General features: G+C 38.1%; 1 pseudogene; it reads left to right on the plus strand.

Moving 5' to 3' along the window:
• Positions 1-3007: 3007 nt before the first annotated feature.
• Positions 3008-5771, plus strand: LOC125188159 (cysteine-rich receptor-like protein kinase 15; annotated as a pseudogene).
• Positions 5772-12841: the final 7070 nt, after the last annotated feature.

The following is a 12841-nucleotide window of genomic DNA, read 5'->3' on the forward strand; positions in this document are numbered from 1 at the left end:
TTTGCCTTCGCAGCCAGCATTTTACGCTGACAATGGTAATGGTTCGGATGCGTCAATTATTCACGACTCCGACTCCATAAATTCTCACTGCAAGACTACTTCTGGGCCGTCTCAGCAGTCTGGTCGTTCCTCGCAAAATGATGCCTCCATTACTGACTTGCATCTGCGCTGAATCCCTGTAAAATGTGGCAGAGTGGCCGGCTCTATAAGCCTTGCTATGCCTTCCGAGCCTGTTCGTACTTCATACTACAGTTCGACGGGGTGCAGAGCTGAGCTTCTGTAGCGGATCAGTACATCTAACAATGATGTTTCCATCACCGTTTACATCTACAATGATTTCTTATACTGTTGAATATTTGGGGCTTTCATTAGACAAGTGTAGTAAATGGGAGAGAATCTTCATCAGTTTACATCTTGTCATTATGCTTTTCAAGTAAAGATGGTTCATTCTGTTTCAAAATCTAACTTGAATTATCAATTTCCAACTGTTTCAAGTTTTTTATTTTTGTTGCACTCGCCTGTATATAAGGAGTATTAATTACATTATGATGATGCATAGATGTTTCATGTTTTTTCATCATTTTTTCAAAGTAAGAATACAAAGCATAATTTATCAGGAAATAAATACACACTTTATTACTAATTGTCTGAACTATTTCTTAAAGTTCTCCTCCGTCCTACATTTAAAGTTTCAGTTTAAATTGACACAAATTTTAAGAAATAGAAATGAAAGAAGTGACAAAAAATAAATGGAATATAAGTCTATTTTTTAGTAGAGTATGGGTACTATCTACAATAGAGAAAAGTAAATAGGACCTCGAATTATGGATATTCTAAAATAATAAATTGATATTATCACATGAACGGAAGGTGTAATAAGTAATTGCTCAAAGCATCAACCATCGCAAAGTTATGTTCCATGCTCCAATTTGACTTGGATTTATATATAATTTATTGTGTTGATAAATATAGATGATTTTATTAAAATTAAAAATAAAATTGTTGTAAACTTTAATCTGAAATAGCTGAAGGGTAACACATCTGTTAGGGTTTGGTGGCGACACATCCAACTCCACATTAGTATTCCCTTCGTCCCATAATAGATTTCACACTTTTCATTTTAGTTTGTCCCACAATAGATGTCACATTTTCATTTTTGGAAAAAGTTCTTTCTCACATAAATATAAAAATTATATTTTTTCTCTTTATTTAACACACAAAACAAAACCTATTAAAATCCCTTACCGTCCCACAAGTGTGACACCCTTTGTGGGATGGATGGAGTATGATATTGTCCGTTTTGGACAATGTCCTCACGAATTTGCTCGTGGAATACTCCCAAAAATGTCTCATACTAACGGAATTGGAGTAACACGTATATATTACTTGCAACTTTGATCATTCTCCGACGTGGATGTGATTTACTCTCCAACAACATAAATATGTTTCAAAATTAATTAAAAAATAGAAAATAATGAAAAATTATTAACTAAATCCTCTAATGCCAAATACATTGTTTCTGTGTACGAGATAATATCACGATCTTTAATTTTGTTCAGTTGTGATCAACTAATACTTTTCAATACCATCCCCTACTCCTTCTCTCACAAACATAAGTAATGGGTCCACCATCATATTTTATGTTTGTGAATGGTGAAGTAGGGGATGGTGTAGGAAAAGTATGAGGTGATTTCTAGGGGATTTTTTACACTTTTAAATAATCTTGATTGTGACCGATAAAGTAAAAGGACTATGTCAATGGCTAATGCGGAATGAAGATTTTGGCCTTTGAAGTAAATTAATGGAGAAACTCTATCTGATTTGCTCAATTCCTAGTTCTGTCTCTCTCAAAATTATAAATTCACTCCTCTATATTAATTGTTCAAAGTCAACTTTGATATTTCTATTTTCATCAGCATTACAATAATTAGGTCAAAAAATAATTAAAATAATATAATAAATTGGTGAATCTCATAGATAATAAAGTATAAGAAGAGAGAAGATTTCTTTTAATCCATATGGGTCAGATAAAAATAAAATTGTGCCCATTTCTATAAAACTGGTGGAGTGTATATATGGAATTTACACACCATTACGTAGTAACTCGGGGAAATCACGTTTGTATAATTATGTAATCACCATAACTCGGAGGAATCACGCTAGTTTATTTATGTAATTATCTTAAGTAGTACAATTATAAGTTGTTTTGACTTGTCATTCTGGAACATCCAATAACTACAAGTATACAATGCACCACATTTTATGGTGCATTGTAATCAACTTTATAAAACACTCTCCCCATCCAATATTAAGTATTCTATTTATTTTTGTTCGTCAATAAATTTCTCATTTTATCGTTACTATATTTGGTAAGAGACCCACATTCCAATAACTCATTTTACTCGCTTTAATATAAAATCAATATATAAAAGTAGGACCAACATTTCACTAACTTTTTTTATCTTTCTTTTATAAAATCAAATAATTTTTTTTTAAATCTGAATCGGTCAAAAACGGGATGTCTAATTGAGGACGGTGGGAGTAGCTACAAAGCTTCAAATGACGACTTTCCAGATTTATTCCCCCGGTTCGCACCAATGTAATGAATTACTCCCTCGTTCCAAATAAGAGTCACACTTTATTTTTACCATAAATGGTAAGTGAGTCACGGATTCCACTAACTCACTTCACTCCCATTTTATTATAAAACCAATATAAAAAAGTGAGTCTCAAATTCCACTAACTTTTCAACCCACTGTTCTTTACGCTTTTTTTAAAACCCTTCCCAGTTCCCACAATAAGAGTGACGGAGTACAATTATTAAAAAATCATGAACATTCTCTCCCCGTCACAAATTCAATTAGTACTCGGTAATAGGTACTTATAATTTAATCAGGGTGTCAATGTTAATAATAATGGTGATAAGCAATCGGAAGATTCAACAATTCTCCACTTATGCTCTAAAATTTGCAGAACAACTGCATTCATTCAGACTTTCATGAGTATTATGAGTTATGAAAGATTGGCGGTGGGGTTGTTGGTGTTGTTGATGCAGACAGATCTCTTAGCCTTGGGCCAAATTACGAATTGCGGCAGCAATGGCAATTACAGCAGAAACAGCGCATACGGCGCTAACCTCAACGCCACTCTCTCTTCTCTCTCTGCTAACATCGACAACGATGGATTCTACAACGCCTCAACCAGGCAGGGTCCCGGCAGAGTCAACGCCCTCGCGCTGTGCAGAGGCGACGTGCAGCGCAACGCGTGCCGCAAATGCGTGCAGAAAGTCGCCACCAATCTCGTGGACTCGTGCCCGGTTCAGAAGGAGGGAATCGGGTGGGAAGGAGTCTGCATGCTACGATACTCGAATAAAACAATCTATGGGACTCTAGCGACTCTCCCCAGTAACTACACCAGGACTGCACAGAACGTGACGAGTCCAGGGCGGTTTAAGGAGAATCTGAGGGCGCTGCTCCAAGATCTTCGTGGACGAGCCGCTGGGGGCTCGTCTACGAGGAAGGTGGCAGCTGGGAATGCAACTGGACCCGATTTTCAAATGATTTTTGGGTTAGTTCAGTGCACCCCCGATTTGAGCAAGGAGCATTGTACAAGTTGTTTGATTGATGCCATTCAAGAAATACCGAAATGCTGTGATGGGAAAAGAGGGGGCAGAGTTCTCAAGCCCAGCTGCAATCTTCGTTTCAACACCACTCCGTTTTTCAATGAAACTAGACTTGAGGAACTAGAGTTTGTTCCTCCTTCTCATCCTCCTATCCAGCCACCTCCACCTCCGTCAGGTAATCATAACTGCCTATCTTTTGTTATAAACTCTGCTTCTTAAGGTTTCGCTCTGTTTCCGGTGTACTTCAATTGACATGAATTTGGTCTCTGACATTAAAGCTTATTAGGTTAGTCTTTTGGTACGAATTCTCGTGTTTGCTTTTACTGATCAAATTCTATTGTTTGGTCTGAATTCTAGATTCTCTTAGTTTTAGTTTATTGGTCAGATGAGCTCTTTGAATTCTCATGTATTGAGTATGATTAATTAGTATTGAGATTGAATTAGCATCTTGGACCAATTGAATCAATCCGTCAGTTTTCTGGGGTTTTTTTTGCAGGAAAGAAAAATGGTAACACAACTATTATCATATTTGTGGTTGTAATTGTTGTGTGCTTGATAGTGGCTGTATCTGCTATCATCTTTCTAAAAAAGAGAAGGAAACAGAAACCAACAGAAATTCCTCAAAGTAAGTTACTCATCTTTTTTTATACACACAGTCTTTATAAATTTGTTTTAAGTAGTGGACTCAAATGTTTCTTCATAATTTCTTGAAGCTATCGACGATATTAGCTCAGCCGAATCTCTGCAGCATGCTTTCAGCACAATCAAAGCTGCAACCAATGATTTTTCTGATCATAATAAGTTGGGTCAAGGTGGATTTGGAACAGTTTACAAGGTAGATATACTACGGATTAGATATAAGAGTGGGCGTGTAACAAATTCATAATCTAAATACTTATAATTTGTTGTATCACAATTTCAGGGGAAATTTCCAAATGGTCAAGATATTGCTGTGAAAAGATTGTCGGCGGATTCTGGGCAGGGGAATATAGAATTCAAGAATGAAGTTCTCTTATTGGCTAAGCTTCAACACAAGAATTTAGTTAGACTTTTGGGTTTTGCCTTAGAAGGAATGGAGAAGTTGCTAATATATGAATTTGTTCAAAATGCAAGCTTGGATAACTTCATATTCGGTACTAACATTTATTCATCCTTAATTACTTCCTTAATGATATGTGAACTTGAGCTAACTCATTTCATTTGGAAATGCAGACTCGGTCAAACATTCATATTTGGATTGGGATACACGTTACAAGATCATAGGAGGTATTGCGAGGGGAATTCTGTACTTGCACGAAGATTCCCGTCTCAAAATCATTCATCGTGATTTGAAAACCAGTAATATACTTCTAGATAGTGAAATGAGCCCCAAGATTGCCGACTTCGGTATGGCAAGATTGTTCAGTCAAGACGAAACTCGGGGAAATACAAGTCGAGTTGTGGGAACATAGTAAGTTAAATAAATTAAACACTTCCTTTGAGTTAGAAGAATACTAAAAACCGTGAACTGCAGTGGTTATATGTCACCAGAGTACCTACTACACGGCCAGTTCTCAACCAAGTCCGACGTCTACAGCTTTGGAGTATTAGTCCTTGAAATCATCAGCGGACGCAGAAATAATGGCTTTCGAAGCGGGGGAGACAGCATAGGAGACCTCCTGAGCTTTGTAAGTATTAGGCATATAACCTTTTTTGACCCCTTGACTATAGTTAGTGATTGAAAAGGGGGATTAATGAATGTTGCAGGCTTGGGAAAGTTGGCAAGAAGGAAGAGGTGGAGAAGTGGTGGATCCATTTATGAGGGATTCAGGGTCGACAAATGAGATGCTGAGATGCATCCATATTGGTTTGCTGTGTGTACAGGATGATGCAGCAGATCGGCCAACCATGGCCTTGGTGGTGCTTATGTTGAGTAGCTTTTCCATAACCTTAAACTTTCCTTCGAAGCCAGCATTTTACCCTACCACTGTTTAAGGTTCGGATGCGTCACTGATTCACAACTCCGACTCCACAAGATCTCACCGCAAGACTACTTCTCGGCCGTCTCAGCAGTCTCTCCGTTCCTCGCAAAATGATACCTCCATTACTGACTTGCATCCACGCTGAGTCCTTGTAAAAATGTTACTAGTTTCTATTTTATTTTTTTTCTTTGTCGGTTGAAGTGTTAAGGTTAATCTGAAATTTTATCAACTTTGTGATTTGTATTATACTACAAATTGGTTAAAATTTGAAATATAGCTTACATAAACGGTGTTGTTTATAAGTAAATTTATCCCATCAACTTGGGTTTCCAAATTCACGTTTTGCCATGTTATGTAACTGAGCTCGGATAGAGCCCAAGCCCAAAATCGAAGATCCAAGAAGTCTATATTGAAGGCTCAGACTGAATTCATGAATTGAAAGTCGGCTCTGAAATAATTTAAATTTTTAGCCATAGCCACAGGCCCAAAATAAGGTTAACTACTAAAACTCCACGTCTCCACACTTTTTATCTAGCCCAAGAGTAAGATAAATAACTCAATCCAAAATAATTAATTTGTTAGCCTGAAACAATAGTAATAAAGGCCCAAACTCTATCCTAAATAATTATAACTTGTTTGCCTGAAACAATAGTAATAAAGGCCCAAACTACTTTATATATTGATTTTATAATAAAATGGTTTTATAATAAAATGGAAGTGAAATAAATTAATTTGACGTTGAGATTCATTTACAAAAGTATAAATAAAAATGAAATAAGACACGGACGGATTAAAAAAGAAAAATAGGTCATTTAATGGGTGCAGATAGAGTATTACTAGTTGAGCAACCGGTTTCACACTATTACCATTTCCTCATTGTGAAATGAGGCCAAAAATATTTGTTCGGGTTTGTAAAAACTCTATTTAAACTATATATAAACCATAATGATCAGAAGGATGTATTTTTAGGGCTCATCCTTACTTAACTTTCATTTAAATTCTTTATTTCATTACATTCACACTCAAAATCATAGTTTTTCTCTAAATTTTCTCATTTTATTATATATATTAGTTCATCTTAAAATTTCTTGTCATAATGATTTTTCATATATAGGCCCTAGCATCAACAGGATGCTTCTTAATAAACACTCCAATCTTTTTCATTCCACGCCCACGTCAATATACACTCAAGTCAATTTATTCTATAATTTTTAATTTTTTCCATAATTAATTTCCTTGGTCTCTATTTCATGGCATCTTCCTTCCATTGTCAAAATACACTCCAGTCTTAGTCATTCAGTCCACGCGCAAATCATGGTTGTCTTTACACTTTCATTGTACTTTATGTAATTATTACTCCTTATAATCTGTTTTGAACAACCAATGCAATTCACAATTTGTTTTCTACTGGCATGTTCAGTGTTTTTGATGTGGGTTCAGCAGATTTAATTCTGGATTAGAATCGAGGAGGTTGGGCCCACCAAATGTGAGTTCACTTGCACTGTTCGGTCTTTATTGAATGAGATTGCATTTACCATTAATGGAGGAGTGATGGAGTGTACTAATTTAATACTCCCTCCGTTTCGCCATAGTTGAGGCGAAACTTTTCGACACGGAGTTTTAGAAATGAATATTGGATATGTTAAATAAATAGATAAAAATGTAAGAGAGAGAAAAAAGTAGAGATAATAAAGTATAAAGTGAATAAAGAAGGGAGAATAAAGTAAGAGAGAGTAAAGTTAGAAAGAGAAAAAAATTGTCATATAAGGAAATGACTCAACTATGAAGAAACTTCCCTAAATGGTAAAATGACTCAACTATAGTGAAACGGAGGGAGTATTACTTATGGAAAGACAAAAACATCCTTTACCTTTTTTGCATAAACTAGTGAGAGAAAGAGGGTAAAAAGTGGGAACCGAAAAATGAAAGGGGTAATGAAGGAAAAGTAATTGTGAAAATTCTTGAATACTGAATGCTCATTGATAAAAGGATCGGTAGAAAATATGTATATTATTTCTTGATGATTTACATTGTACACAGAGTACCAATATATAATGCTAAGGATTCCTATACATGGTAAATCTAATTAGCATAATTACATTGATTACAATCTTCTATCTTTGGTAAGGAAATATTCTCGTGTATCTCCCGACTGATATTGTGCAATCTTCTCCAACACTCCCCCTCAAGTTAAGCGACAGGGTTTTCAATGCTCAACTTGCACAACACTTCTCGAAATTGCTTCGAGTTCACCGCCTTGGTAAGGATATCTGCCAGCGGATCTTCAGATTTGACAAATGGCATCTCTACTATCTTTGCCTCAATATTCTCCTTTATGAAGTGTCTGTCTACTTCGACATGTTTAGTCCGATCATGTTGGACTGGATTCTCCGAAATGCTAATAGCCGCCTTGTTGTTACAAAATAATTTGCACGTCTGAGATGAGTGCAAGCCTAGTTCTCGCAGAAGCTTCCTCAGCCATAGTAGTTCAGTCAATCCACTCTTAATCCCGCGAAATTCCGCCTCTGCACTAGTAGTGCCACTACTTTCTGTTTCTTGCTTCTCCAAGTCACAAGATTCCCCCCAACAAAGGTAAAATATCCTGCAGTTGATTTCCTGTCATTCAGATTACCTGCCCAATCTGCATCAGTAAATCCATGTATTTCCAAGTGCCCCTGTTTCTCAAACAGAAGTCCATGCTCTGCTATCCCCTTCAAATATCGGACGATCCTTATAGCTACTTCCTAGTGTTCCTCTTGCGATGCATGCATAAACTGACTTACTACTCCCACGGCGTAGGAAATGTCTGGCCTAGTGTGAGATAAATAAATCAATTTCCCAACTAGCCTCTGATATCTCCCCATGTCTACCAGTTTTGCTTCCTTTTTCATCTGTAATCCGTGATTTTGGACCATTGGAGTCTTTGCGGGCTTACAGTCTAACATCCCGACTTCTGCCAAGAGGTCGAGTATGTACTTCCTTTGATTTATGAAAATTCCCTTCTTCGACCTCAGCACCTCTATTCCCAAGAAGTACTTAAGGAGTCCTAGATCCTTCATCTCGAATTCGGTGAACAAGTTTCTCCTTAGCTCGGTCATCTCCTCTGTATCATCTCCGGTGATAATCATGTCATCTACATATATAATCAGGCAAGTAATTTTACCTTTTCTCTTCTTGATGAATAGTGTGTGGTCGGAATTGCTCTGTTTGTATCCATACTTCTTCATTACCTCTGTGAACCTTCCAAACCATGCCCTTGGAGATTTCTTAAGTCCATATAATGTCTTTTTCAATTGGCACACCTCCCCAACCTGGAACTCATTGGTAAAACCGGGTGAGGCTCCATGAACACTGGTTTTGGTAGCTCTCCATGCAAGAAGGCATTGGTCACATCGAACTGGTGAAGCGGCCAATCCTTGTTAGCAGCAATTGAAAATAACACTCTCACGGTATTAATCTTTGCCACAGGTGAAAAAGTCTCATCATAGTCAATACCATAAGTCTGGGTGTATCCTTTTGCCACGAGTCTGGCTTTGTACCTTTCTATCGTGCCATCCGGCCTTCGCTTTATAGTGAACATCCATCTGCACCCAAACTGTCTTCACTCCTTCAGGCAACTTGCCCTTCACCCATGTGTTGTTCCTCATTAGTGCTCTCATCTCTGTGATCATAGCATCCCTCCAGTGTTTGTGTTTCATCGCTTTCTCTGCCGATTGTGGAATATCTTCTTCTTAATACAATGTGGCTTCAAAGGCTCGTGCCATTTTAGCCAAATTCCCTTGCACGAAGTTTGCTACTCCATAACGACTCTTCTTTCCAATCTTTTCGGGAGAATACTTCTTTGGTGGGATTCCACTTGTCGTCCGATGAGGAAGAATATACCTCCCAGTGTCACTGTCCACTGTGTTGTGTTCTCCTAGAGACTCTGTACTCATAGGGTTAGGAGAAACTGTATTTTCATTGGGACTCGGTTCAGGGATTACCTCGGTGATTATCTCGGATATCATTGAGGAGGATCTATGGATCGCGGATGAGATGACTCTTATGGTAAGATTTGCTCGGCAGCAATGACAACTGGTTCTGTTAGATCCTCAATCGAAGAGTTTGGAAGTGACACAACCCAACTTACGCAGTCCGATGAACTACTTGGTTCACTCTCCCCTTGACTACTAAGGTGGGTGTAGTAGAAGAACTTGGTTTCTAGGAAGTTACAGTTCATGGTGGTGGTGATTTTTTTGGTGTGGGGGTCGAAGCATCGGTATTCATTCTGGTTTATCTCATACCCAATGAAGACACATTTGGTTGCACAGGGTGATAGTTTGTTTCTCTCGTGTTTCGGGATATGGACATAGACGGTGCAGCCAGAAACTTTTGGGGAAAGGTTTAGGTGTTGAGGAACTTTGGTCTTTGTGGATAGGATATCAAGTGGGGTTTTTTTGTTGAGAATTTTTGTAGGAAGTCGGTTCATGAGGTAGACAGATGTGGCTATGGCTTCGGGCCAAAAATGTTTTGGTATTTTGGATTCGATCATTATGGCTCGGGTCATCTCGAGGATTGTTCTATTTTTCCTTTCGGCTACCCCATTATGTTCTGGTGTGTAGGCACAAGATGTTTGGTGGATTATTCCCTTGTCTTTACAAAACTGGGTCATTGAACTGTTAAGGAATTCCCTCCCATTGTCTGACCTAAGGGTTTTGATCGTGGTCTGGAATTGGTTTTGGATCATTTTATAGAAAAGGATAAATTTTTCGACAACTTCAGATTTATGTTTTAAAAAATATATCCAAGTCATTCTAGTGCAATCATCCACAAATATCACAAAATAACGAAAACTGCCCCCACCAGAAATTGGTGTGGGACCCCACACATCAGAATGTATCAAGGGAAAAATGGAATTCATTCGAGTGTTTGTAGGTTTAAAAGACTGTCTATGGCTCTTGGCCAAAACACATGTTTCACATGAAAAATCAGCAGGAATTGAAATATTCGGAAAAAGAAGTTTAAAGTAACCAGGAGAAGGGTATCCTAGTTGACTCAACTTATTTTAACACAAGTGATACCCGCAAGTGTACGGGGCTAGTGTAGCAATTAGCAAGCAAGAGTATCGTATCCCACAGAGACAAATTCGTATCAACTTAACTACCACGAACAAACGTTGACTACTATCTAGAGAATCGGGAAAGGTTTGGTTTGTTCTAACACTACGAAAAGCATATAATAAGCAAATAGATAAATAAAAGCATAAACACAGAGTGAAAAGATAATATGGAGAAAATTGTAGAACTCAAGGATCCGTTGCACAATTCCAAGCTCTTATCCAATCAAATTGTCTTACCTTTTGGTGTCTCTAGAGTTACTAAGTCGACCACAATTATAGATTAAACCCCCTCCCGAGGTGAGAAACCTGTAGATTAAGTGCTAGTATTGAAGTCCCCTTCTAATCCTAAAACCCCTAACTCCCAAAAGCTCGATTATGTCAAAGACCTCACTCAAAACCTCAACTCTCCGGAGTTTTATTGCATTAAGGTGTGAACTATTCCTATTTCCAGATTAATTATTTCATCTCCTGATTGATCTAATTAATCCTACACAATCAAGTGGTGATCAAGCAATTGAAAGGAATAAACCCAAGAATAATCAAATAACTACAAGAGCAAGGTAAGAACAAAATCAATTGGATAAAAACTATGAAATTAATGCATCTTCACCAAGAATTCTACAAAAAGGTGTTTGAAACCATGTTCTTCACAATAACCATGTTTGAAACAAAAGATTCTATGAAATACATGGATAAAAGATTAAGATACTCCTGTGATAATGAATCTATGGAATGATAACTTCAATCTTCCGATTGGAAGTCTTCAATCTTCAATTCTCTTTCTCAAAGTGTTTTTGGGGGTGTGTGTGAGTGATGGAGGCGGTAAGTGTCGAATGATATGAACCCTAGGCGTTTTTCCTTTAATCTCCCATAAAAAATCGCGTTTTTAGCAAGAGAATACGCCAAAATAGCGTACCCGGCCGGGTGGAATTATAAAGGGCAAAATTCACCCGACCGGGTGGTCATTTTCGACCACTTTCTGACCCTTTTCGCGCAGAATCGTTGTACCCGGCCGGTGAATTTATAGTGTAATAATTCACCCGGCCGCGTGAAAGTTTTTGGACAGCGCAGTGTTCTTGTAACGGCCATAACTTCTTCTACCGAAATCCGATTGAGGTGTGCAAGATACCCACGCGAAGCTCTTTCGAAGACGAAGAGATTGATATGCATTAGGGGCTGATAGGACTTCAAAATATCCAGTAAATATTATCTCAAACTGAGGCTACTGTACATCCACATATTTTGTACCTTTTCTACACATTCTTAACAAAATGGTCAACTACCAACATAATAGAGAAGTAGATATAAACATGTCCAATAATAGACAAAATATGATCAAATTCATACATAACCACCCTCTAAAACCACGTAAAATCCAAGTATGTCACTAGTCTTCGGTGCCATCAATCTTTAAGATAATGTAGGAACGTGTAAACAATTCGACAAACGAAGTGTAGGGGATATATCAATGGTTCCCGACCCAACAACAGTAATCAATTCTCCATTTGCAGTCTTAATATATGTATCAGTGACTGTATCATAGCTACTAAAATCATATCTATCGGGGGTCATAGTGTCTGTGGCTCCACAATAAAAAATCCAACCCTTAGTTCTCGTTCTATCATCATTATAAACATGGAATGCAGCGGAAACATTTTCTAGAGGTGAAAAAGGGTTTTTTGACACAAAACTACACATATTTGGGTTTTTTCGGGATTTAATCAAAGTTTGGGGTGATATTTTATATATCACACAGTATGGGGGTCTAGTTTTAATAAAGTGGGGTATATTATGAAATAAGTGTATTCCATGGGGTTCAAAAGTATAGTTTCAAAATATACTAGGGTTTGGTTTAAAACCAAACCCTTTACCTCTAGAAGCGGCGCCGCTTCTCATCTCCTCCGCTCTCTCAGCGAAATTGCCGACCCCTCGCACGCCGCCGCCGCTGGTCGAAGCTCCCAGTGGCTTCCCCTGGTCAGCCGCCGCCGGTTCCTTCACTCCGGTAGCAAATTGCCCCTGCTGCCCTCCACCATTGACGGCGACCGCCACCTTCGCCTGAGCTCGTGCCTTCTGCTTCTCCTCCCACCACTCTGGATATCCGATTAAGAGGAAGCATTCCTCCCGGGTATGCCTCGGTTTCCCGCAATGAGAGCAGATCAA

Source organism: Salvia hispanica, chromosome 2 (assembly GCF_029641045.1).
Source record: "Salvia hispanica isolate PSC_SH4W2 chromosome 2, Shi_PSC_v1, whole genome shotgun sequence".
Classification (NCBI taxonomy): Eukaryota; Viridiplantae; Streptophyta; class Magnoliopsida; order Lamiales; family Lamiaceae; genus Salvia; species Salvia hispanica.